General features: G+C 40.9%; 1 long non-coding RNA gene across 1 annotated transcript in view; it reads left to right on the top strand.

Annotated features, from left to right (window-relative positions):
• The window catches only part of LOC127543209 (uncharacterized), a 154,548-nt gene extending 128,426 nt beyond the window's left edge, over window positions 1-26,122 (top strand). The window contains exons 2-3 of the long non-coding RNA XR_007949156.1: window positions 4,839-4,939; window positions 25,688-26,122. This is a non-coding gene — a long non-coding RNA (uncharacterized LOC127543209). The remainder of the gene's footprint in view (window positions 1-4,838; window positions 4,940-25,687) is intronic.
• The last annotated feature ends 97 nt before the right edge of the window (window positions 26,123-26,219 follow it).

Genomic DNA, 26,219 nt, shown 5'->3' with positions numbered 1-26,219 from the left:
AGAACTGTAATTGCCATGGTGCCAATCAGCTTTCACCCTATTGCATGAAATCAGAGAACAGGTGATGTTGTTCTTAAGCAGATACCATAGCCTTATAGCCCTTGGCTGGGCCACGTCCCCATTCTTTTGTCCACTTGCCACCTTCAGGGTCCCCTTACCATGGTGGCTCTCTTCTGTGCTTGCTTTTACTACTATGGCCTACACTCTCCCATCTCCTGGCTCACTCAGAGCAGTCTTTATACTTCTGCACTTAACATTGCAAATGTTTTTGCTCTGGATGAAAACTGGAGAGTTCCAGCTGTGCCAAAAAAGCTATTTTTGTTTTGTGGAGAGAGGCAAGAGGAAGGAAGCCTTCCCCAGGAACTTGGAGCATTTGACCTCCCACAATCACAAGGTAATAGCTTGGTTTGCCAAAGACTGTCAAGAGTAAAGACTGGCTATGTCTGCCCTATCGCCCCGGCCCCTGAGTCCTGTTCTCTTGTGGTTGTTCAGGACTCTAAAATGTTCTGTAGCTTCTTCCTGTCCCCCATGGGGACCAGCTCCCAACCTTCTCCATGGGCTAGCCTCTAAGGGAGTAGCTAGGCCAGCATTGGAATGATTCCCTCTAAAGACTGGATTTAGAAAATGATAATATGTAGTGATTAGAACAAGTACCCGAGCAAGGAAAGGCTGCTTAATGGGAAGTGTAGATGATGTGGGATCGGCCAGTCATCAGACAAGGCTTACCACCTTGGCTACCGGGTCTTCTCTCCTCCAAAATAGGAGCAGCTCAGAAATTAAACTTGGCCAGTTTGTCCTCCATTGTGAGCTGACACAGGAATTAATTCCATACTATAAATAGGAATCTAACAATAGTTGAGAAAATAACTATTGTAAGATCTACCAAGAGAGAAGGACAATGACAGACCAGTAAATCATGGTTGCTAGACTGCATGTCGTACCACACAATCACATTAATAAAGCATAGGGGAAAAGTGCACTCTGAGGTTATATTAATAGTGGCCTGATGCCTGAAAAAAGGAAGGGGATGATCTAGCTCTGTCACGGCCCAGTCAGACCATATCTGGAGCAGTATGATATTTTAAGTCTCATGATTCTTTTTTGGTTTGAGAGAGAGGAAGGGAAAGAAGGAGAGAGGGAGGGAGAGGAGGAGAGAAGGAGGGAAAGGAAGAGAGAGGGAGGGAGAGGAGGAGAGAAGGAGGGAAAGGAAGAGAGAGGGAGGGAGAGGAGGAGAGAGGGAGAGAGAGAAAAAGAGGGAAAGAGGGGAGGGAGAGGATGAGTGAGTATACAGTTTTTCTCCTTTCCCCATCCTACTTATAGCCTAATTGAACAAACCTTTTTATTAACAAAGCAAGAAATGTCAGCATAAACCACAAGTGTATCTCCTTATGTCTGCATTGGAAACCATATTGTAGAAAGGATGTTGGCAGCTATGAGTGGGCCTAAAGGGAGATGACCCAATGTGAAGGGATAGTGAAATTAGATGCACATTTTGAATCAGAGACAGATAAGGCAGATAAGGGACATACCCAGCTGATAGCCGACTGTCTATAATTTAAGGCAAAATATCTTTACCTCTGAATTTCCAGTGCCTAGCATAGTGCCTTGAGAATGAATTTTAAATTAAAAAACAAAAAACAAAAAACAAAAGTGTGGATATAAATTGAGTATTATGTATAAAAACAGTCCACAATATGATAGAAAGACAGAAGAAAGATAGCTAACTGTATATTGGGGGATAGTGAAGCATTCATGGAAGAGATGGCCTTTGAAGGATCAAGGACATTTTCTTGTTTTTAATAATAGCTTTTTATTTTTCAAAACACATACCAAGACAGATTTCAACATTCACCCTTGTAAAACCTTATGTGCCACATTTTTCACTCTCCTTCCCTATCTTACCCTCCCCTGGGTTATCCAAATTAGGTTAAACCTATGTTACTCTTGTAAGCCTATTTCCACATGTTACGCCACAGTTCCCTTTTATTGTCCTGCCTCGGTTTCCCTGGTTCTGCAAAACCTCCCCTCCCTCTTTATCAGAATACTTGATAAGGATAAAAGATCTTATGTTTTAAAATATCAGAATGCTATTAGAATAAGAATACTCTCTTATCAAGATGCCTCTCCCCATCTCTGGGGTGCCTCCCCCTAATTATATCATCCCCCGCTCCATGTGGCTCATCCTACCCTGTCAGAGTCCCATTCCCACTCTTGGCACCCTGACTCTGCCCCTGCCTCAGTCTACCCCCTGTGTCTGAGGCACGTGTATATATGTCATTGAGAACTCACATTGTTGGCTGGATTCTTGGAGACGATAGTCTCATTCAGCCCTGGGACCAAATCATGGATCCATTTGGTTCCAGTATATCTCTCCCATTTAATAAACTATTAAATACTTTCTAATCTCTATCTTGTTCAGTTTCTTCGGCATTACACACATTTATCGTGCCGCACAAGAAAAATCCGATCAAATAGAAAAAACCAAGCCAGCCAACGACAAAAAAGGGGACAATGCTATGTTGTGATCCACCATCAGTCCCCACGATCCTCTCTCCATCACAAGACCACTGAAACTGGCCTGAATCGTCTCATTGTTGAGAAGAGCTGTCCATCACAGTTGATCATCATAAAATCTTTTATTTTTATTATTATAGCTTTTTATTTACAAGATATATGCATGGGTAATTTTTCAGCATTGACCCTTGTAAAACCTTCTGTTCTAACTTTTCCCTCTTTCCCCCCACCTTCTCCCCCAGATGGCAGGTAGTCCCATACATGTTAAATAGATCGTCATGTCTTGTTATTATGTACAATGATCTCCTGGTCCTGCTCATTTCACTCGGCATCAGTTCGTGTAAGTCTCTCTAGACCTTTCTGTATTCATCCTGCTGATAGTTCTTACAGAACAATAATACTCCATTACATTCATATACCATAACTTATTCAGCCATTCTCCAACTGATGGGTGGCCATTCACTTTCCACGTCCTTGCCCCTACAAATAGGGATACCACAAACCTTGTTGCGTATGTGGATCCTTTTTTTAGATCAAGTTCATTTTCACAGTTGGACATAGAGGAAGAAAAGAGTTCCAGGTGAAGTGAATAAGCAAAAAATGAAGCAAAGGAACTGCAAAGAGGGTTTGGTGAATGGTGTGTTCCAGCCTCTCTGGAGTTTGGTGGTGTGGAAATGTTAGAGGGTTGCCGGTTCTTTGATTGTTATATTTGGGTTTTAACTCGTAGACGCAATCAGAATTAACAGCAACAAAAAATAATAAGCAAACAGCTTTTTTTTTTCTGGCTCCCTTTCTGAAATGTATATGTGTGGATAGATGTCAGTGTGGTACAGCTCTGGTTTCCTCAGTTTCCTTCTCTGGCACCTCCTTATATAAATTTTTCCATATTTCTATGTATAGTTCATCATTATCATTGTGTCATACCATAATATTCTATTTTATGAATAGCCTGTCTGTTGTTGAGCAATTAGGCACTTCTGAGTTTTTCTTTTTGCAATTTCAAAGAGAATAGCTTTACATAGATACGTCATCTTCCCCCTTTCAGTGATGCTTAAGGGATGGAGTCCTAGCACTGAAATCATTCGGTCCAAAAGGATGATGAGGGATTGCCTTTATTTATTCTTAACGCGTAATGCTAGACTTTTCACCGGGAGGTTTTTGGCATTTTACAGCACCACTAACAAAGAACCTACCTTCCCCCAGCCCAACCATCTTGGGTTTCATTTTTGTGTGTTTTTGTGTTTTGAATGTATCTGAAAGGTATCTTAAAATTGCCTTGATATGCATTTCTCTATTAGAGAATCTGAAGAAGTTTTTGTCTGGCTACAGCCAGTTTCTCTTTGGTCCTTGGGACTACTTCAGAGTATGCATTATCACTCCCTCCTAGATGCTGGATTTTAGACAGATATATTTAGACCCGTATTTTCATCATTTGTTTATTTTTATTTGAAAAGATACTGCATTTGTTGTGAAAAATCCTTTTATCTTTTTAAAATCAATACCATCAAATTTTATGCCGAGGATTGTTTTTCCTATTTGATGGATTAAAAAAGGCCCCCCTTTTCGAGAGTTGAGACAGGTTTCTTCCAGGTCTGTATGATTTGTAAAAATACTTTTAAATGCCACCTTTTTTGAAATTCAAAGAGAGCCTTTGGGCAGTGCTCAAGTTCTTTTTATCAACTTTTCAATCGTATTTTCTTTTCCAAATACATGGAAAGGGACTTTCCAACATTCATTTTTGTAAGACTTTTTCTCCCTCTCTCTTACCTCCCCGCTCCCCAAGGCAGCAGGCACTCTGCTATAGTGATACGTACTCTCTTACTTGTCCTCAAACAATAGAGAAAATAATACTAATTACGTAATAGACTTACATATTTTACTGTCATTTTATATATGGTAAGAAATATAAAGGATTTGGGCAGAGAAAATAGTAACTGAAAAATAAAAAAAATTGCTCATAAAAATACATTACTGGGTTAAAGTTGGTTGGGTTGGGTATATCTAGTAAGATCACCCTCCCTTTCTTTAAAAAAAAAAAAAAAAAAAAAAAAAGCTTTGGGCCATACAGTCCCACAATGACCCCAGAAGTTTCTGTGGAAGAAAGCCTTCTATTCCCCAGTTCTTATGTGTAAGTTTAACAAACCCTGATCTTTTAGATTCAGTGGGCTTGATTACTATGCTTTCTACTTTGTAGCTCTCCTTTTTGGGAACTAGCCAGGTTTTATCTTCAGGGCTCTAAATCTGAGATCTGGGTATAACGGTTGCTTTATTTGATTTTCTTTTTCCTCCTTGATGTTTTTTTCTCATTTTGCTCTCCCTGACAGACCCAGTTGCAGGTGAATCTCAAGAAGCACAAGTTCAGCAAAGAAGCCTCATTGCCAGCGCTTGAACAGGAAAGTTAGACCCATCCTAATACCGCTGCCTAGTAAGTACACGGAGAAGGGGGTGACCTGGCACAACTGAAACCCAACTGAAATGGTTTGTCTCATGGGAGTACTGTGTGAGGAAGGCAGAGTAAAAGTCAGGCTTTTGTATGTGTGTGTTCGGGTCCCGGGGCGGGGGATGGACTGGAATAGGTAGGTAACACTGAGAGCTAACACAGGAACAGCTCTTATTGTCAGGGAGTCGGTTTTGTTGTAGGTGCCGTTTGCCTCCCCCTTCCCCAATCACACCCAACTTTACTTTCTTTCACTTCCGGCTCCTAGTTCTGGTCACTGGGACTGGGAAAAGTTGATTCCTCTTCCATGTGAAAGTCCTTCAGACATGGGAACACAGAGTATGGCCTGTATTGTGTACTCTCCCAAACCTTTGAAGTATCTTCACATGCCATGAACTTAAGGCCCACCTCAGCCTTCTTGTTGCCTTTCTCTGGACACCCTCCAGCTTGCTGGTGTCCTTCCTCAAACACGCTGCTGTAGATGTGGTCTGAACATAGTCACTCCCTAACATTCTCCACTAAGGATAATAATAACAGCTAGTATTTAGGTAGTGCTCTTAGATTTGCAAAGTGTTTTTTGAACGGTATTACATTCGGTCATCAAAGAGATCCTGTGAGCAAGGTACAAGTTTGCAGATAAGGAAACTGAGATCCAAATCCAGAAAGGTTTAGTGGTGTCCCTAGGTGTAAGTGTGCGCAACAGAACTCCAATCGACAATGGTCACCTTGACTCCAAGTCCAACACTCTCTCCTCTGCACCTACCTGGTTTCCTCAGTGCATTTAAAGTGCTATTTCTGTGCACATAGTCAGACATTGACTTTTCATAGGATCATAGTCTTAAAGAAGGGATCTTAAAAGCTAGTAAGTTTGCCTTGCATAATTTACAGTTGTGGAAATTGAGGCACAGTAAAGTCAAGTGAGTTGTCCCAGGTCACAGTAAATGTCTTCCTTTAATCCAGGTCTAGCTCTCTATTATCAACTGTACCTACTTAATTCCTCTTTACTAAATCATTATCTTACACGAGTCACTCATAATGAGTTTATCATCCTTTAAAAACAAGATATCCTTTCCCAAAGCAACTGCTATATATTTATGTCCTTCTTGCCTTCAACTTATGCAGTTGAATTTTGGAATCGAAGTGTAAGACTTTATTTCTCCCAATTACATTTACTTGATGTTGCCATAGCTCTGTTCTCTTTCTTTTTTGAGAAAACTGGAGTATTTGGCATTCTCCTAGTCCAAGGAACTTTCCCTGTTTTCCTTGCCCTGGGAACTCTCCCTGTGAGTGGGAAGCAAGTCCATTTCCTGGACGTTTTGTTTCCAAAGCATGTGCTTGAAGAACCAGGAGACTCAAAGTTAGCAAGGGCTGGAGGTTGCTTTCCTGGCTCCTTATTCATTTTGGCTATTCACTTTCTATTAGATTTTTGGTTCTATCATCTCCGGTTCAGAGCTTCTTCTGCTTGGTGTGTCATAATAATCCAATTGACCCTGGACAGTAGAACCATCACTTCTGTGACCCTCCTTCTCCCCCCATCCGTATATCAAAAACCAAACACAATGTCTTTTTGGTTCTCCTTTGTAGAGGTCGGAAACTATTGAGTCGATGCACTGAGGTCAGGACTGCCGAGCACTTGAGGCTAACTACCGATTGGACAATACTCTATGGGCATATACTTGGAAAATGGTCTTTTCCACTCTCCTGTGATGGCTCAATGATTGGTGTATACAGAGGATTGTAGGAGGGACGAGGGGGTAGAGTAAGACTAGCCTCTCTAGCATTCTTTGCAGTAGACGAGGGAGAAGGCAGTTGTGGAGATTCTCCTTCCATCCTGTTCAATCCGTGTCTAAAGACCAAGAATAAAGACTGAGGACTTTTGCTTATCCTGACTCCGGCGGATTCTGAGGTGTCCTGGGTGCTAGCGCGGTCATCACACTCCTCAGCTTTCCTGCCAATTTCAGCTTCTTTTTACTTTCCCTGACACCGTTCTTACAAGTGTGGACCATTCTTTGAGGTCACCCTCTGTAATCTGGCTTTGCTTATGGATTTTTTCCTCTCTAAAATTGCAAGCGATTGGTTTTTTCTTTGATTTTTGTCAAATTAATTTGAAAGAAGTTCTTTGTAGACGGACTTCTATGTAGTATACCTTCATAAATAGATGCCCAAAGCAACTTTTTGACAGATTTTTGTCATCATAAGGGGTATTTGTTTTGAGCAGATTCTATCGTTTTTTGATCATGGTACATGCAGATGGATTTTTTGAGTTTATTTGGGAGCCCCAATTTTATGAAAATCATGTTACCTCTTGTTATTATGGATTTTGTGGGTTTTCAAGACATATCATCAAGACGTTTTCAAGTAGAGATTTTACCTTCTTCGGGGTCAGTTAGAATTCCACTGATTTCTTTGTTGACCTATCAAAAAATGTATTCTGTAGGAATGCCCACAGTAGACACCCGTGTTTCACATTTCTTCAAAGATGAAGGCCTCCGGGGCAGCTAGGTGACACAATGGATAGAGCAACATCCCTGAAGTCAGGAGGACTTGAATTCAAATCTAGCCTCAGACACTTAACACTTCTTCACTGTGTGGCCCTGGGCAAGTCACTTCACCCCATTTGTCTCGGGGAAAAAAAAGTTGAAGGCCTCTAGTCTATCTCCATCATATTGAATATGAGCTTGTGACTTGATATACATATTTGCATGATATTATGGGAAGATTTCCTATTCTATTTCACTACTTCTAATGCTAGCATAATCAAGTACTTTGTTCTATTAGCTCCCTCTGAATCTGATAATACAGCTTGGATTTTTCTTGTTAGTGATACATAATATTATTGTCCTTATATTAAATTATTCTCATTCCATTTTTAATGCTGCTTAGGGTTAAGAAAGCAAGAACTCTCCTTCCTGCAGTGGCAAGTGTTAAATTCGAAAGCCAAGGACCTCCTTCAGATTCCAGAGTTGTAACTTGCCAAACGTCACAGAGCTCCAAAGTGATAAAACTAGGATTTGCACCCATTTTCTCTGACTACAAATCGGGTGCTCTTTCCATTACACTATGGACATGCTTGTGTGATATATTGTTGTATTTTCTTTGAAAGTTTTTAGTATTTTTGCACTGATACCTAATTTGATCTCGATTATTTCTTCTTTCCTGCTTCCTTCTAAAAGTTTTTTTTGGTGCATTCCCCTCCGCCCCCCCCCCCCCCCCATTTCACTTTGTCATTACATTCTCCCAAAATTATATTTCTCTCAATTTAGAATTTACAAATTAATGTCTGTGTGTTCTCTCTGGAAGCCACAATTAATTTTATTGATGAGATTTTTGATTTTTTCTTATATTTTGCATTATATGCATCAATCTGTATGTTTTCGTTGGGTTCTCCCTGTATCATTCTGTACCAGTTCACACATGTCTTCCCAAATTTCTCATTCTTCATATTTGTTTTTTCTTATTGCACAATAATATTTTGTTACTATACCAGTTAGTTTATTGGTTCCCTAAATATTCCATTGATTAATGGAAATGGCCTTTATTTCTTGCCTACCATGTTTTTTCTCTATCAATAGAACTTTTAATTGGGCTTTGACTTTCTTAGGATACTCCAAGTGCTCTTGTTTTATAAAAATAACTTAGTGACTTTTTATGTAATTCCAACTTGTTTTCCAGAATTATCAGTAAGGTTTCATAAGATAATCTAATTGATTCTGACTAGGATCCCCCGGTATATAATGTATCTCTTTTTGGCTGATTGTACCATGTTTGCTTTTAGCTTCCTTATCCATTCTGTCACTTTCCTGCTTTTGGGGGCAAGTTCATCCTATTCACATTTACAGTTATGCTGGTTATGTCTGTTTGGTCCCCAATCCATGTTATTAGAATATTTCTTTCTTTGTCCCCACATGTTCTATTTGGTACTGTCTGATCCCAGTCCCGATTGTTGTCCTTTACTTGGACTAGATGAGATTGTGGAGGGTCTCTCTGCATCTGGCCATCTTTTCACTGGTTTGGTGATGACCCCTCTCTATTTGATTTTGCTTACAGAAATCCCCTCCGGCATTCTATCTTTTGTCGTGTCCCACTACCTCCCTTCCCCACCTCAGGCACACACACTCATCTTACCTGTTACTGGCTGGGTTCACTATTTTAATAACTGAATTTCTACACAGAACTCTTTCCCTCCACCTTTCCCTTGCTTAGCTCAGATAAGATCCTCATGCTTCGTTGCAAGAAGTGTCATGATGAGATGGCAAGAGTGTTGGATTTGGAATGAGAGGCCCTAGGTTCAAACGAGGGCGGCTAGGTGACTCACTGCTTAGAATGCTGGGTCAGAAGTCTGGAAGACTCATCTCTGTGAATTCAAGTCTGGCCTTCCTATCTTTGTGACCCAGGGAAAGCTAATTAACCTTGTTTCCCTCAATTTCCTCATCTATGAAATGAGCTGGAGAAGGAAATGGCAAACTCTTGAAGTATTTTTGCTAAGAAAACCTCAAATGGGTTCACAAAAAAATCAGGAATGAATGAAAAATGACCCAGAAGAAGTGCAAATTCTTTTTTTTAAATTTTTATTAAAGCTTTTTAATTTTCAAAACCATAAGCATGCATAATTTTTCAACTTTAACCCTTGCAAAACCTTGTGTTCCAATTTTCTCTCTTTCCCTGCACTCCCTCCCCTAGATGGAAAATGATCCAATATATGTTAAACATGGTAAAATATTTTTAAATCCAATATATGCATACATATTTCTATATAATTATCTTGCTGCACAAGAAAAATGAGATCAAAAAGATAAAAAAGGAGAAAGAAAATAAAATGCAAGCAAGCAACATCAAATAGAGTATGTTATGTTGTGATCCACACTCAGCCCCCACAGCCCTCTTGCTTCATGTACATGGCTCTCTTCATCACAAGATCATTGGGGCTGGCATCAATCACCTCCTTGTTGAAAAGAGCCACGTCCAGCAGAATTGATCATCGCATAATCTTGTTGTTACTGTGTACAATGATCTTCTGGATCTGTTCATTTCACTCAGCATCAGCTCCTGATACCTCATTTTTTGTACTTTGAAATGGTTTAGAAAAATAGAATTTTGAGAGAATGTAATGGCAAAATGAAATTGCGGGTGGGGGGAATGTACCAAAAAACTTTCAAAAGAAAGCAGGAAAGAAGAACTAATTGTGATGAAATTAGGTTTCAGTTCAGAACTTAGGTATCAAGTCTCCCCAGGCCTCTCTGAAATCCTCCTGCTGGTCAGTTGTTATAAAACAATATTCCATAGCATTCAGATACCAGAACTTATTCAGCCATTCCCCAACTGATGGGCATCCACTTACTTGCCACTACAGAAAGGGCTGCCACAAACGTTTGTACACATGTGGGTCTCTTTCACAGGTGCAGATTCTTATCTGAACTTAAGACTTTCCTTTTTCAAAGATAGGAGCTGACCTATAGCGGTAATACCGCCCCTTGATCATCCTCCAGAAGTCCTCACCTTATGTTAGAATTGTTCTTAAAACTCGGTTGTTTTTAAATACTTATCCTTGTGGAGGTTGGTTGTTTGTTTGTTTTGTAGGAAGGGTTCCACAAATGGATACATCTCTGTAAACTTTTTGAAGTCTGTTAAAGCATGTTGAGATTTACTAGGTAGATAATTTTGGATTTATGGCCTGGGCTTCTTGTAAATAATACTATTTAAACCTTATTTCCTTGGTAAATGTTGTTTTTTTTTTTTTTCTTGAGGCACCTTGTAGAAATCCTCCTTTTGTCTCTGTAGATTTAGTATTAATAGGCAGTTTTTAATTTTGGAATGTCCTTTCTTTTTGGCACTTGATCGGTATCTCTTCATTTCCCCAATTCTGGGAAACTGTTTCCTGAGTTACTGATCTACAGCATCCAGATTCTTCTGTTTTTCAAAGTCCCTTGCACTTAAATTATTTTGCATTTACTTTCTATTACCTTAGTTGTGTCCATTGTGTTCTTTCCTGTTTCAGAGAGTAGAAGTTTCCTGAGAGCAGAAATTGTTCTTTTTTGTCTGTGACGATCATGAGTCTCTTCCAATGCCCAGTGTGTAGGTAGTACTTGATGAATGTCTGCTTAATGGAACTGAGCTGAATGCTGGTAACCTGATGTGGTTGCTCTGCAATCTGAGTTTACTGGGATCATCCCCTCTCCTTTCTCTCATCCCCACACGCTCCTTTTGGCTGTAAATGTACAACAAGTGAATGAAGGAGGAATGAGAGGGACCCAGAGCTGGATTAAGGCTTTGGGGGTTCCTGGGGGTCTAGATGTATATAATACATGAGAATTTTCAATCTTTTCCTTCAGTAGTCTTAGCCTGTGGGCTAAGAACTGGAGGTGGTGTGGGAGCAGGAGGGAAGGAGACAATAGTATTAGTGCAAGGGGCCTTTTACCTTTAGAAATAAGCCCAAGTATCTGCTTTCAACCGAATAACATTTCTCACATAAATATCGGGCTATTTTTTCAAATGTGTGTAAAAGCTGATGTTGTTCGTGAAATACAAATTCCCGTAAAAGGTTTCCTGCAGTCAAAGTAGCTTTTTGTGTCAATATGTGTTTTGGCAGTGCGTGGATATAAATAACATAGGTGGGATCCATAGCATTTGGGGATGTTCCAAAGATGGCTGTTCTACAGAATGATTGGGAGCTACTGCTTTCCAGTGTGTACTGCACATCTGCTTTGGAAATGACACTTGTGACATTTTTTTTTTTTTATTGACACTTGACAAATCAGATTCAAACAGCAGCTTAAAATTCCATCAGACTTCATTCAAGCTCCTCTCTTGTTTCAGCTATACTAAATTCCCAACCAGGTTGACTGCTGAAGACTTTGTTGTCTGTACTATTCAGTAATACTTTTTTATATCGGACTTGGAAGTCATTAGAGTAATTAAAAAAAAAAAAGATTCTCTTGTTTCCATTCTTTTTTTTTCCCCACTTTCTTTTAATACCATTCATAAGGATTGAAATTTGATGTCTTCTCTTTTAAGCTTTGCTTTTGTTTGCCTTTTCACAAAGAATATGATACCTGAGTATTTCTTTTCCCTTAACCCTTTAAGTGGTCAGATAACTACATTTTCCATGGTAGGAGCAGGTGGCAGATTACATTTATAATGCTTTTCTGTTTCCTCAGGAGTTTGTTAAAATACAGGCACTTTTGAGAAATGAGAACTATACAGAAAAATCAACAGAGCAGAAAAGTGTTATCTCAACTAGAATCATTTCCCTCCTCACATTGGACATATATATATTTCAAATTGAATCAAGGGATCTCTTAATTGGTCAAGAAAGGGCCTCAAAGGTAGATGGCAAGAGTGGGACTGGAAGTGAATTGCCATCTTCACTTGGTTAGGTCTAATGAGAACAGGTTTTCTCATTTAAATGGCTAAAGTAAGAGGTTTCTGCTTGAGTTGCTGGCTTGTTTTGATGGGTTTCTCTCTGTTAATGGTGGACAAACTAATTAAAATCTGATCCCTTCTTCAGCTCAGAGTGTTGTTCTCAGGAGTATAAAATTCATGTGGTGAGAAAGTTGAATGGTCTGTTCGGGAATTTCCAAATGGTAAGTTTCCCATTCCGTTCGTTTCTTTGGAGAACATGGTCTGAGACGGAGGCCACATGGCCTCCGGATGCCAAGCAGTCACTGAAAAAAGTGAGTCACGACAGGCTGTCAGAAATCGCACCTTAGGCTAGGACCATGGTTTCAGTTACTAAAGATTCCTGTCAGTAGAAATTACTAAGGCAAATGGTTTGTAAAATATAAGTAAGGTACACACACACACACCCCTTTCCTTTGTTTATCTGTGTATCCTGCATATGCGTATGTGAGATGCACAAATATGCTAATATGGTAAAAATGGGTCAAGCCCAGGACCTGTAAAAATTCACCTTGATTTATTCGTCAAAATAAAATGAACACTAGTAAGGTGTCTTTGTACTGGAGAAGAATGCAAATGACATTAGACATCTTGACAAAAAAATGACATTACCCTCTTCTTTGGGATTGTACCTCATTACCAACAGGTGAGTGCAGTGATAAATAACATCAAGAAATCTCACATGTGTGTGAATAAAACTAGATTGCAAAGTACAGAAAATGATTTGATTAAGCCTCTCTTGTGGGACCCAGAGCAATTATAGATGCTTAAGTGGGTTTCCTGAAGGACTCCCAAGTGGAACAACATGGGGATGACCTCTGTCGGCTTTTGACGGGTGGAAAGGAAAAGAGGACTTGGCTGTCCTTTTCCTCTTCCTTTTACTGAAGTGTAAAACATCGAGCTTTAGAAGGCCATGATGGAACTTTGAAATTATATATGGCAAAGGTAAGAAAGACACTGCCGAGGAGCGAACGGCCTCCAACGCTCTTGACTGTGCCCCGAACTAGATTAACATGTACTAGGAAAATATTTAATAAATAGATCCAGTGAAGCTCAGATACTGTTACTTTGTAGTTTTCTGAGTCAATATGTTACTGCCAGGATCCTTAGGGACCATTTAGGGGCCTCTGTTTCTACTGGAGTTGGACATCACTATTGTAGTCTAATTTGCTTTGATGTGTAAGGTGACCCTTAGACTGCAGCATATGGGTGGCAGGATTTCAGGGCTTCTGTAATTAGATAAACAAAAGCCTCTCTCATCTAAAAACTCTAATCATTGAGCTTTGCCATGATGATAAAGGGCCATGGACACCAATAATGACGTGAACTTAAAAATCACATCCCAAAGCACCCTTGAATTTACAAAACGAATGACTCCTCTTTGGCTCAGAATCGTGGCATTTATTAACAAATTAACAAACATAGAGCTCCTAGATGGAGCAAATAAGAGAACACACTTCCTGCCATCATGGAGGTGACGAGCTAGCAGGAGGATGTGAGGACCCAAAAGTCAAACCATCAGAGAGTGCGGCCTGCTGCTCGCCTCTTCTTCTTATTCCATAAGGAAAACCAGAATGGCCTTGACACAGTCACCCGTGTCATCCTTTTCTCTAATGGCCTTCCCAGATGCCTCAAGGGAAATGCCTAACTCCAGGCCCCAAGGACTAGAACAGTGGTGTCAGACTCCAGTAGAAATGGGTTCTCCCAATGGTACAGTCCCATGGCAGTGGCACATTGATTCAGAAACCCACATATTAATATTAGCTATGTTTTATTGTATGTATTTCTTAAATTAGCCAGAAGGCTGGCTAATGTAATAACTTTACTTTGGCCTTTCTGTGTGCGGGACTTACTGCTTTCCCATATTGTTTTTTACAGACTTTGGATATTTTTTTTAGATCATAAGATCAAAGATTGAGAACTGAAAGAGGTTTTAGTCATGCAATTCTATACCCATCTTTTTTTAGAAAGAAAACTAAAGCTAGAGAAGTTAAGTGACTTGTTTAAAGTACCCAAATTCTAACTAGTAAAGCTAGGATGTGAACAGTGGTCCTACTAATTCCAGATACAGTCTTCTTTCTCCGTGGCTGCATCTGAGGGAAACATGATCATGTTAGCATTTAGTGCAATGACTTCAGTGAGAAATTCCCTGGAGCTGTGCAGAGGAGCCTCTTCTCTGCAACTTGGCATCTGGTGGTGTCGTTTGAGGCACCGAGAGGTTAGATTACTTGGATAGGGCCGCACGGTCAGTCGGTGTCCAAAATGGGATGTTGGGAATGTGTCCTTCTTAGTCTGGAATGAACACATTTAACTTGGTTGGGTTACTTCTACCTGATTTTAGTCCAGCAGGCTTCTGAGATAGTCTGGTAACTGGTCCTTGGAAGATAGAGTTGGAAGGGGATAGAGGCTCTGGAAGAGACTGGAGACCATTACTATTTTAGTCTTCACTAATTACATATATCCACAATTTTTATTCAATTTTTAAAAATTTGAGTTCTGATTTTTTTTTTTTTTTACCTTTTTCCCCTTCTCCCTTATTGAGAAGGTTCACAATTTGATACAGGCTATGTATGTGCAATCAATCACATAAAACCTATCTCCATGTGTCATGCGAGCAGACATAGACTTTTATCTAGCACTTCCTAGTATTGTTTTTTCCAATTACGTGTAAAGATAGTTTTCAACATTTACTTTTATGAGATTTTTGATCGCCATCTTGGGGAATGGAAGGACAGAGAGAGAAAAAAATGGCAAATGATCTGATGTAGGTTATACACGTGCAATCGTATGATATGCATTTCCACGTTAATCACATTGTTAAAGGCAAATCGGAATGACAGGGAAAAACTATGAGAGAGAAAAATCCAAAACCAAAAAGTATAAATAGTATGCTTTCATCTCCATTCAGACTCCATGGTTCTTTCTCTGGAGGATGACTGCATTTTCCACCAGGCTTCTGGATGATCTGGAATTCTCCAATCATCGGATTGCCGAGAAGAGCTAAGTCTCTGTTAATATTTACGGTGTTCTCTTGGTCATGTTCCCCAATCGTCTAGTCCGGTCAGGTATGCCTACCGGCACATCTCAGCCAGCCGGTGCATTTGTGCTGTCCTAAAAGGAGTCATTGTGCAAGGGCAGCCTTGTTGTCACACGAGACATGTTGACAGTGGGAGGCAAACCACAGTGGTGGAAAGGAGAAAAGGGCTGGACATGAGCTTCTCATATCCCTGCACCCATGGGTGATTGTAGATGGGGGAATCCCCAGCAACTAAAGCAAAGTCCTCTTCAGAGACAGTCCCTCCCCTGGAGTCTGCAATGTTTATGAGCACATTGTGAGATAAGAACTGAACAAGACAGGAGGAGGTAGGAGAAAGAGAAGAGCAAAGGGGGAAAGGAGAAAAGACAAAGGTAAAGAGGGAGGAAGGGAAAGAAATCTCCAGAAAACCTCCAAGAGTGACCACATATCAATTTGGAGTCAAAGTGACTCTAATTCTCTTGATATCTATGACTTCCTAGGATGACAAAGATCACAAAAGTGGTTAGAGCTGTTTTGTTGGAGGATCCCATTTGTTATGTGGTCGGCTTCTTGACACCACGCGGTCGGTCCACTTAACGTTCTCCTGGAAAGTCTGATAGAGAGGTAACTATCTTTTCTGGTCCCTAAAAATGTCTTTGATACTCAGAAGAGAATCTTCTCATTGCTTTTTTATATGAGAAACTCCCAAATAAAAGTTAATGAACTGGGACACTAACATGGCTAAAAGATCTCAGGCTGATGACTTTCAGGCAAGAGAAAATTTGCCTGTGGTGACTGGCTATCTGGGTATCGGCTAACATTTATTTTTAAGAAACCATAAAATGTAAAATTGAACATATGACACTTAAGAAGCTAAATGCTGTCTTTTTAGATGAATAATCAGTTTGGCCTGTCAGGTATCTTCCAATTCTTTAGCAATACGTTTGATTCTCTAATAAAAGAATGGGACTTGAAGCAAAAAATTACTCGTTCACGATGGAATCATGGCTCTGCCATTCCTCATTCCCACTGTCTGAGCCTCAGGCTCCTCTTCTGTCATGTGAGAGATGGCCTAGGTCAGTTCTGAGGTCCACCCTCACTGTAGGAGCTTGGATCCTTCTGGGTGGTTTGACACTCGTTATCACCCATCACTCTTCACGGACATCAGAGGTGGGGAACTTTTTTCTGCCAAGGGCCATTTGAGTATCTATAACATCATTTGCAGACTATACAAAATTAGCAGCTTAAGAATGAGCCTGCTATATAGATTTGGTCAAACATTTAATTACCTCACCCTCAATGAGATGGCTGGAACCGCGGTCACCTTGGCAGGGCGAGACCAAATGATTTCACGGGCCCGGTGTTCCCCACCGTAGATGGAGGAGACGATGGAGAAGCTGGCTTAAGGCCTCGACTTGGGCCGCCGTATCGTCCTTTCATAAATGGGATGAGTTGGAGATCGGGTATCTTTTCCCTCTTGCTCCTGAATTTCATTCTGTGATGTGTAACTGTTAGATGTAGCTAGCCTCCCCTGGAAGGAGGCAGTTTCCCCGGGGGCTTTCAGATTCAGTGGTACCAGTCTCTCCATGGTGAACGTTCTGTCTTTTTTTCCTCGGTGTATTTTTTTTAATCTTGTGAATAAGTGTTCTAAAACAAATGTCATCAGTGATAAAAATGAAGACTTCCTAATGGGATGTTGTTGTGCTAATGATGTGCGGAACATATTTCAAAATGAATGTTAGGATCTGATATTTTTTCTTTAACGAGATTTACCAGATGGGTACAATAGCTGTTTACTGTTTCAGATCAAAGGGCAAAATGACAGTCATAAATTATGTCATGTTACTTATAAGACTGTAGATCATACAAGAATCCTGTCACATTGTTATGACAATCTGAGATCTCATTTGTACCATAATGCAAAGAAAACCCTCTTTTTAAATATTTAATCAGTTTCTCCTTGTTCCCGATTCAGTTTCACGATCTGCAACTCTCAGCATGTACTTTTTTAAAATGAAATTACTTTTTAAACACCCATTATTCAGAATTACTATTTTCTACCTGTTATGGCAATTAGATTTCTTTCATATAAACTCAATAATTTACACAGTCATTTAGCATATTATTGTAAGAGAGGCGTTAATAATCAAATTACGAACTTCTACCTTTATTTCATTGTGTTGCTCAGATGTGTCATAGGACTTTATTAGCCCCGTAAGGGAGAAGTTGGAAGCTTTCTTAGTGTGTCATCCCTCGTAGTTTAAAAAAAAAAAAAAAAGAGGGGCTTAAACTTTGTGGAATCAATTTCTTCTCACTGAGTTTTCAAAATGGCAGTTTCTAACCTTTTTCAATAGATTAGAGAGGAAAGCTAGCTCAAGTATTCCAACATTAGTGCCACATTAGGGAATATGAAAGGATGAGCAAACTGAGCTGTGGCTCTGTCTACACATCCTATCAATCAATGGGTCAAGTATTTTCCAACTGTCTCTCACATGCCAGATGCTAAAGAAAGCCCCGGATACACAAAGCCAAATAGGAATAGATCCTTCCCCTCAAGAGTGTCTGTTACACTGCTGAGGCCACACGCACTAGATAGCTAGAAGAATATGGGATCTGCTGATCTCCAGCGGGAGTGGCAATTCCTCAGACGGAGCCCTTAAAACCAATGAAGTCAGAAATCTGATGGAAAAAAAAAAGATTAGGTAATTATGGCAAGAAAGATGCTTTGGCCAGTAGAGGGATCAAGAAAACTGCTCGTTTTCACTCTGGCCCTTCTTTGGAGATGTGAAGGAAATCAGAAATACTAATGTCTTTAGAATACACTTGGTTCTCCTTTTGTGTGCTTCAGCTCCCCTGGTCTAATCGTCTGTTCTTGGTTCAAGGTCTCCTTTGAACTGCCTGTCTTCCACATCAAGTTAGTCCCTTAATTCTGCCTTTCAGTTTCACTGTCCGTAGTAGGAACCCCGGGTATGGTAGATAATTGCACTTGGAGAAGACCTGGCCCCAGGGTTCTAGGATTCCCTCCAATTCCATTCGGCAAGGAAGGGGAGACAGGATGGAGGTTGATGGTGAAAATCATCCAGGTGGGGTTTGGGCAAACCATGAGCCGTGATGGCACAAGGGAGCAAGGGACTTCCAAATGGAGGGTTGGGTAGTCATTAGCTGCTTTGTGGTAAGCCACAGCAGGAAGAAAAGAGGGTCTTGGATGGCAGAATAAGAAGGAATAAACGTTTTCGGAGGACAGAGGAATTCCAGTGTTTGATTGCAGAGTTCGAATCCTAGCGAGATCCAGGGTCTGGCTGTTTATGCGAGTGACGGAGGGGGCCTGGGCAAACACAGGGCACGCGAGTTGGGAAGACTGAAGAATAGGGCAACCAGCGTGTCTGAGAGAACGTTAGTATCTATTTTCAAATCTCTTAGCTCAGTACCACAGAAAGGGAGATTTGAGCCAACTCTTGAAGGAAGCTCAAAAGGTACACGGGAACATAACAGACCTGGAAGAGAACCACTGCCAAGGTGGCAGACAGAATGTTCCATCTCAGGACCTGCATAGAGGTCATCATGGCTGTTTTAGAGAGGGCATTAAAGGAAGTGGTGTGTAAGGCTGAAAGGGTGCAGAGGAGCTGGAGTGCAAATGGCTTTAATTGCCAGAGGCATCTGAAGGACAGAAAATGTCAACAAGTACAGGTAGAAAAGTTAGAACCATTTCAAACCTAATTCCTCCCCATCTACTTCGGAATTCCTGGAAAAATTCTTATCAAGTAGGGACTGTTCTTCCAGGTCATCTAGTTTTAAGGCTATAGTGCACACTGGATTAATTAAAAGCAAAATCTTCCCTATGTTTTATGATATTTTTCCCGTTTCTTTCAACCAGTATGATAGGATTTTGGCAGTAACTGCTTTATCATATAATTTGAAGACTAGAAGTCTTATTCCCTTCTTTTATTCATTATTGTCCATGATGTTTTGGATTTGGGCTCCTTTAAATGAATGTTATTGGGTTGTTTAATATAGTACTACACCTGTAAATTATTAGATTATATTGCATAATGATGATAAGAAGCCTACACACACATACACGTAGATGATTTACTAAGTTTTGCAAAAGCACTTTACAAATATAGTCTCATTTAATTCTTGCAACTCTGGGAGGTACATGCTATTAATATTCCGGTTACATAGAGAAGAAATAGATACATTAAGAAATTGCCTTACCCAGGATCACATGGCCAATAACTATCTGAGGCTAGATTTGAATTGAGATATTTCTTATTCCAGGTCCAGAGTCCTACCCATTGTTCTGCCTAACAGGTTCTAGATGCATGGCCCAGTTAAAGTTGTCCAATTTGGTTTTTCTTGGTGTTTTTTCTTTTTTTAGTATTATAGCTTTTTATTTACAAGATATATGCATGGATAATTTTTCAGCATTGATAATTGCAAAACCTTTTATTCCAATTTTTCCCCTCCTTCCCTCGACCCCTTCCCCCAGATGGCAGGTAACCAATACATGTTCAATATGTTAAAGTATAAGTTAAATACAATATAAGTATACATGTCCAAAGAGTTATTTTGCTGCACAAAAAGAATTGGACTTTGAAATAGTGTACAATTAGCCTGTGAAGGAAATCAAAAATGCAGGCGGACAAAAATAGAGGGATTGGGAATTCTATGTATGTAGTTCATAGTCAACTCCCAGAGTTCTTTCGCTGGGTGTAGCTGGTTCAGTTCATTACTGTTCTACTGAACTGATTTGGTTCATCTCGTTGTTGAAGAGGGCCCCGTCCATCAATATTGATCATCATATAGTGGTGGTGTTGTTGAGGTATATAATGATCTCCTGGTCCTGCTCATTTCACTCAGCATCAGTTCATGTAAGTCTCTCCAGGCCTTTCTGAAATCAGCCCGCTGGTCATTTCTTACAGAACGATAATATTCCATAACATTCATATACCACAATTTATTCGGCCATTCTCCAATTGATGGGCATCCACTCAGTTTCCAGTTTCTGGCCACTACCAAGAGGGCTGCCACAAACATTTTGGCACATACAGGTCCCTTTCCCTTCTTTAGTATCTCTTTGGGATATAAGTCCAGTAGAAACACTGCTGGATCAAAGGGTATGTACAGTTTGATAACTTTTTGAGCATAGTTCCAAACCGCTCTCCAGAATGGCTGGATTCGTTCACAACTCCACGAACAATACCTCAGTGTCCCTGTTTTCCCACGTCTCCTCCAACATTACACATTATCTTTCCCTGTCATTCTAGCCAGTCTGACAGGTATGTAGTGGTATCTCAGAGTTGCCTTAATTTGCATTTCTCTGATTAATAATGATTTGGAGCATCTTTTCCTATGGCTAGAAATAGTTTCAATTTCTTTGTCTGAGAATTGTCTGTTCGTATTCTTTGACCATTTATCAATTGGAGAATGGTTTGATTTCTTATAAATTAGAGTCAATTCTCTATATATTTTGGAAATGAGGCCTTTATCAGAACCTTTGACTGTAAAAATGTTTTCCAAGTTTATTGCTTCCCTTCTAATCTTGTCTGCATTAGTTTTGTTTGTACAAAAGCTTTTGAATTTAATCAAAATTTTCTATTTTGTGATCAATAATGATCTCTAGTGCTTCTTTGGTCACAAATTCCTTCCTCTTTCACAGGTCTGAGAGGTAAACTATCCTATGCTCTTCTAATTTATTTATCATCTCATTCTTTATGCCTAGGTCACAAACCCATTTTGACCTTATCTTGGTGTACGGTGTTAAGTGTGGGTCCATGCCTAGTTTCTGCCATACTAATTTCCAATGTTCCCAGCAGTTTTTGTCAAACAGTGAATTCTTATCCCAAAAACTGGGGTCTTTGGATTTGTCAAACACTAGGTTATTAAAGTTATTGACTGGTTTTGTCCTTTGAACCTAACCTATTCCATTGATCAACTAGTCTATTTCTTAGCCAATACCAGATGGTTTTGGTAACCGCTGCTTTCTAATATAATTTTAGATCTGGTACAGCGAGGCCACCTTCATTTGATTTTTTTTTTTCATTAGTTCCCTTGAAATTCTTGACCTTTTGTTTTTTCATATGAACTTTGTTGTTATTTATTCTAGGTCATCAAAATAATTTTTTGGGAGTCTGATTGCACTAAATAAATAGATTAATTTAGGTAGTATTGTCATCTTTATTATATTTGCTCGCCCTATCCAAGAGCATTTAATATTTTTCCAGTTGGTTAGATCTGACTTTATTTGTGTGGAAAGTGTTTTGTAGTTTTGCTCATAAAGTTTCTGATTTTCCCTTGGCAGATAGATTCCTAAATATTTTAAATTATCGGTAGTTACTTTAAATGGAATTTCTCTTTGTAACTCTAACTGTTGGATTATTTTGTATCCTGCAACTTTGCTAAAGTTGTGGATTATTTCTAATAGCTTTTTAGTAGAATCTCTGGGCTTCTCTAAGTATACCATGATATCATCTGCAAAGAGTGATCATTTGGTTTCCTCGTTACCTAATCTAATTCCTTTAATATCTTTCTCGACTCTTATTGCCAAAGCTAGCGTTTCTAATACAATATTGAATAATAATGGTGATAGTGGGCACCCTTGTTTCACTTCTGATCTTATTGGGAAAGGATTTAGTTTAACCCCATTACATATGATGTTTGATTTTAAATGGATGCCACTGATTATTTTAAGGAAAAGTCCATTATTCCTATACTCTCAAGTGTTTTTATTAGGAATGAATGTTGGATTTTATCAAATGCTTTTTCTGCATCTATTGAGATAATCATATGATTTTTGTTAGTTTGGTTATTGATAGAGTCGATTATGCTAATAGTTTTCCTAATATTGAACCAGCCCTGCATTCCTGGTATAAATCCTACTTGGTCATGGTGTATTATCCTGGAGATCATTTTCTGTAGTGTTTTTGCTAATATTTTATTTCAGATTTTAGCATCAATATTCATTAGGGAGATTGGTCTATAATTTTCTTTCTCTGTTTTCAATGTACTTGGTTTAGGTATCAGTACCATGTCTGTGTCATAAAAGGAATCTGGTAGGATTCCTTCCATCCCTATCTTTTCAAATAGTTTACATAACATTGGAGTTAATTGTTCTTTAAATGTTTGGTAGAATTCACCTCTAAATCCATCTGGTCCTGGGGGTTTTTTCTTAGGGAGTTGATTAATAGCTTGTTCTAGTTCTTTTTCTAAAATGGGACTGTTAAAGCAATTTACTTGGGCAAGCGATATTTTTGAAGGTAGTCATCCATTTCACTTTAGGTTATCAAATTTATTGGCATAAAGTTGGGCAAAGTCACTCCTAATTATTGTTCTAATTTCCTTTTCGTTAGTGGCAACTTCTTCCTTTTCATTTTTAAGACTAACAATTTGATTTTCCTTTTTTCTTTTTTAAATCAGATTTACTAAGTGTTTGTCTATTTTGTTGGTTTTTTCATAGAACCAACTCTTAGTTTTATTAATTAATTCAATAGTTTTTTTACTTTGAATTTTATTGATCTCTCCTTTTATTTTTAGAATTTCAAGTTTAGTGTTTGACCGGGGGTTTTTAATTTGTTCCTTTTCTAGCATTTTTAGTTGCAAGCCCAATTCAGTGACCTTCTCTTTCTCTATTTTATGCAAGTAGACTTATTACTGCTTTGGCTGCATCACATAAATTTTGGTATGTTGTCTTATTATTGTCATTTTCTTGGGTGAAGTTATTAATTATGTCTGTGATTTACTGTTTCACCCAATCATTCTTTAGTATGAGATTGTTAAGGAGAGGGAGGAGAGGGAGGAGATTATTTAGAGGAGGGTGGAGAAGGGGAGGGGAGGAGAGGGAGAGGGAGGGAAGGGAGGAGGGGGAGAAGGGGAGGGAGGGGAGGAGAAGGGGAGGGAAGGAAGGAAGGTGGGGAGGGAAGGGAGGGGAGGGAAGAGGGGAGGAGGGAGGGGGGAGGGGAGGAGGGAGGAGAGGGAGGGGAGGGAGGGGAGGAGGGAGGAAGAAGGGGAGGGGAGGGAAGAGGAGGGAGGGGAGGAGGGAGGGAAGAGGGGGGAGGAGGGAAGGGAGGAGGGGGGGAGGAGGGGGGAAGGGAGGAGGGAGGGGGGAGGGGAGGAGGAGGGAGGAGAGGGAGGAGGGAGGGGGGAAGGGAAAAGGAAGAGAACTCTGTATGATAGCACCTTTTATCTTATATACCTCTCCTCCCTCCCTCCCCTCTCCCTCCCCCTCCCCTCCCCCCCTCTCCTCCCTCCCTCCTCCCTCCCCTCCCCTCCCCTCCTCCCTCCCCTCCCTCCCTCCCTCCTCCCTCCCCTCCTCCCTCCCCCCCCCCCTCTCCCTCCCTCCCTCCCTTCCCTCCCTCCCCTCCTCCCTCCCCTCCCCTCCCCTCCCCTCCCCCCCCCCCTCTCCCCTCCCTCCCTCCCTCCCCTCTCCTCCCTCCCCTCTCCTCCCTCCCTCTCCCTTCTCCTCCTCCCTCCCCTCCCTCCCTCCCCTCCCCTCCCCTCCCTTCCTCCCCTCCCTCCTTCCCTCCCCTCTCCTCCCTCCCTTCCTCCCCTCTCCTCCCTCCCTTCCTCCCCTCTCCTCCCTCCCCTCCCTCCCTCCCCTCCCTCCCTTCCCTCCCTCCCTTCCCTCTCTCCCCTCCCTTCCCTCTCCTCCCTCTCTTCCCTCTCCTCCCTTCCCTCTCCTCCCTCCCTCCCTCCCTCTCCTCCCTCCCCTCCCCTCCCCTCCCCTCTCTTCCTTCCCCATCCCTTCCCTCCCTCTCTTCCCCTCCTCCCTCCCTTTCCCTCTCCTCCTCCCTCTCTTCCCTCCCCTCCCCTCCCCTCTCCTCTCCTCCCTCCCCTCTCCTCCCTCCTCCTCCCTCTCTTTCTCCTCCCTCCCCCTCGTCCCTCTGCCTCCCTCCCTCTCCCCTCCCACAGAAGAAAAAGATTGCTACAATGTAACTACATCCATTTCTATTTAAAAACATAGAAATAAATAAGCAAATGAAATAACCTGGCCCAAAGTAAATCATTTCTGTGCTCGCCATTCCCCCCTATCCCCCCCCGCCCCGACACACACTCTTTATTTGGAGTCACATCTGGCCATTTCACAAAAAAACGACGACAGCCATGAGTCCACTACCAAAGAGCTAGTAGACAAAATAATATTTAAAATGAGGTGGGGGAGAAGAGGTACAAAATTTCAACTTATGACATAAGGGCAAGGGAGAAATCTTACAACTGTGACATCTCCTAGTCTGTTTTAAGTCACGGACAAAACTCGACAATAATGAAAAACAACCACGACCAAAAAGCCAATCGATAAAACGATTCTTCCACGAGAGACCCCCTAGACAACTGAAAATGGCCTCACGGTGGGTCAACTCAAAGACACCAACTACTTGATTAAAGTCGTCTGACCGAAAATCATCGGAGTAGCCAGCAAGCTTTCCGTTCGAAAATGTCTGCCAATAAGTCGCAAGGGAGTATCTAATTGTGAACTATCCTGTCACATAAACAAAAGAGCCAATAGCTTTGGCAGCCCGGGGGAGACTCCTTGACCAAATGAGAGACAAGAAATACACATCCCGTGAGTCTCAAACAGAATATGCAATACCTAGAAATCAGCAAACTAGATTGTACTTAAAGGAACCATGACCAATGAACGGAAAACTTCAACCTATTTCTAACAAAGTAATAGCAGGAGATTTTCATGTGAACTTAAAGCCCAAAGATGTGGACAGTCTTTTCTGACAGGAAAACTGAACAATATACACATGACTATGCAAACAAAATACAGTTTAACCAAGTCTGAATTATGCCCAGAATGGTTGGAGAAAATCTAACTCCCGTTCTCTTAAAAACACTAGGGAGCCGAGAGCAACGCTTCTGTGTAATAAGATAAAGTCGAGATAATTCCATTAAAAATGAGAAGAACACAAGCTCAAACCAGAAGAGGCGTAGGCACACTAGAAGAAGAAACAAGATTCCCGCTTGTTGCAGATGATGCAATATAGTTGAGAGATTCCCTAGACTCGACTGACATTGAATCGAAGCAAGCCGAGCAAAGAAGCATCCTATAAAACACAGAGAAATCCGTAAGATTTCTGTTTACAGATGATGAAACTCGGCAGGAAGAGATCCAACTACAAAATACCTGACAATCTAGCCACCGACGCTCACAGGAACTAGATGAATGCGACTAAAAAACTTACATGAATTAAGGCAGGTCGAAATAATTACAAAAATTCACTGCCTATGGGTGGGCGGAACCCACCATCTAGATTCATTTATTTCTTGCAGCCTCTCTCGCTTTCCTATCTACTCAATAATACTGGTATTCATTCTGTTTCCAGCACAGACCATCCGGGGAAGCAACTCTTATGCATAAGGGACCGACAAATACTAACGCGAGAGCGAGCAGACCGACCGGACGAGGCGTCCCGAAGAAGAGCCACAGGCGAGGCCCACAGCCCAGCGCCCTTAGTCATCATCTCGGGCAGAATCCGTGGAGAGACACAGCAAAGAAAATTCCTGTCACCAAAGTGGAAAGGGAGGGACCAGAATGGGAAAGTGACCCGTGACTCCAAAGTAAAAGGTCCACGGCCAAAGCGACTCTAACTGTCCCTTGGGAAAAAACTTGCACTCTCCCCTGAGCTATCCTGGCATCACGCTATCGTTCTGATTCTCTGTAATACCAAAGCTGGGGTTAGCGTGGGGATCCACCGTATAACTCTGTATTGTTGCCACCCAGGACAACTGACCGCTTTGGGGTGAACTCCCTCAGTTAATCCCGCTAATAAAATTTATTAATAACCAAGCTGGCGTGGGCTCCTCTCTTGGGTATCTCAGTGTTCTCCCAGAGAGAAAGTTACGGTACAATTGGCA

This window comes from Antechinus flavipes, chromosome X (genome assembly GCF_016432865.1).
Source record: "Antechinus flavipes isolate AdamAnt ecotype Samford, QLD, Australia chromosome X, AdamAnt_v2, whole genome shotgun sequence".
NCBI classification, from domain to species: Eukaryota; Metazoa; Chordata; class Mammalia; order Dasyuromorphia; family Dasyuridae; genus Antechinus; species Antechinus flavipes.
This window is presented reverse-complemented; position numbering and strand designations above follow the sequence as displayed.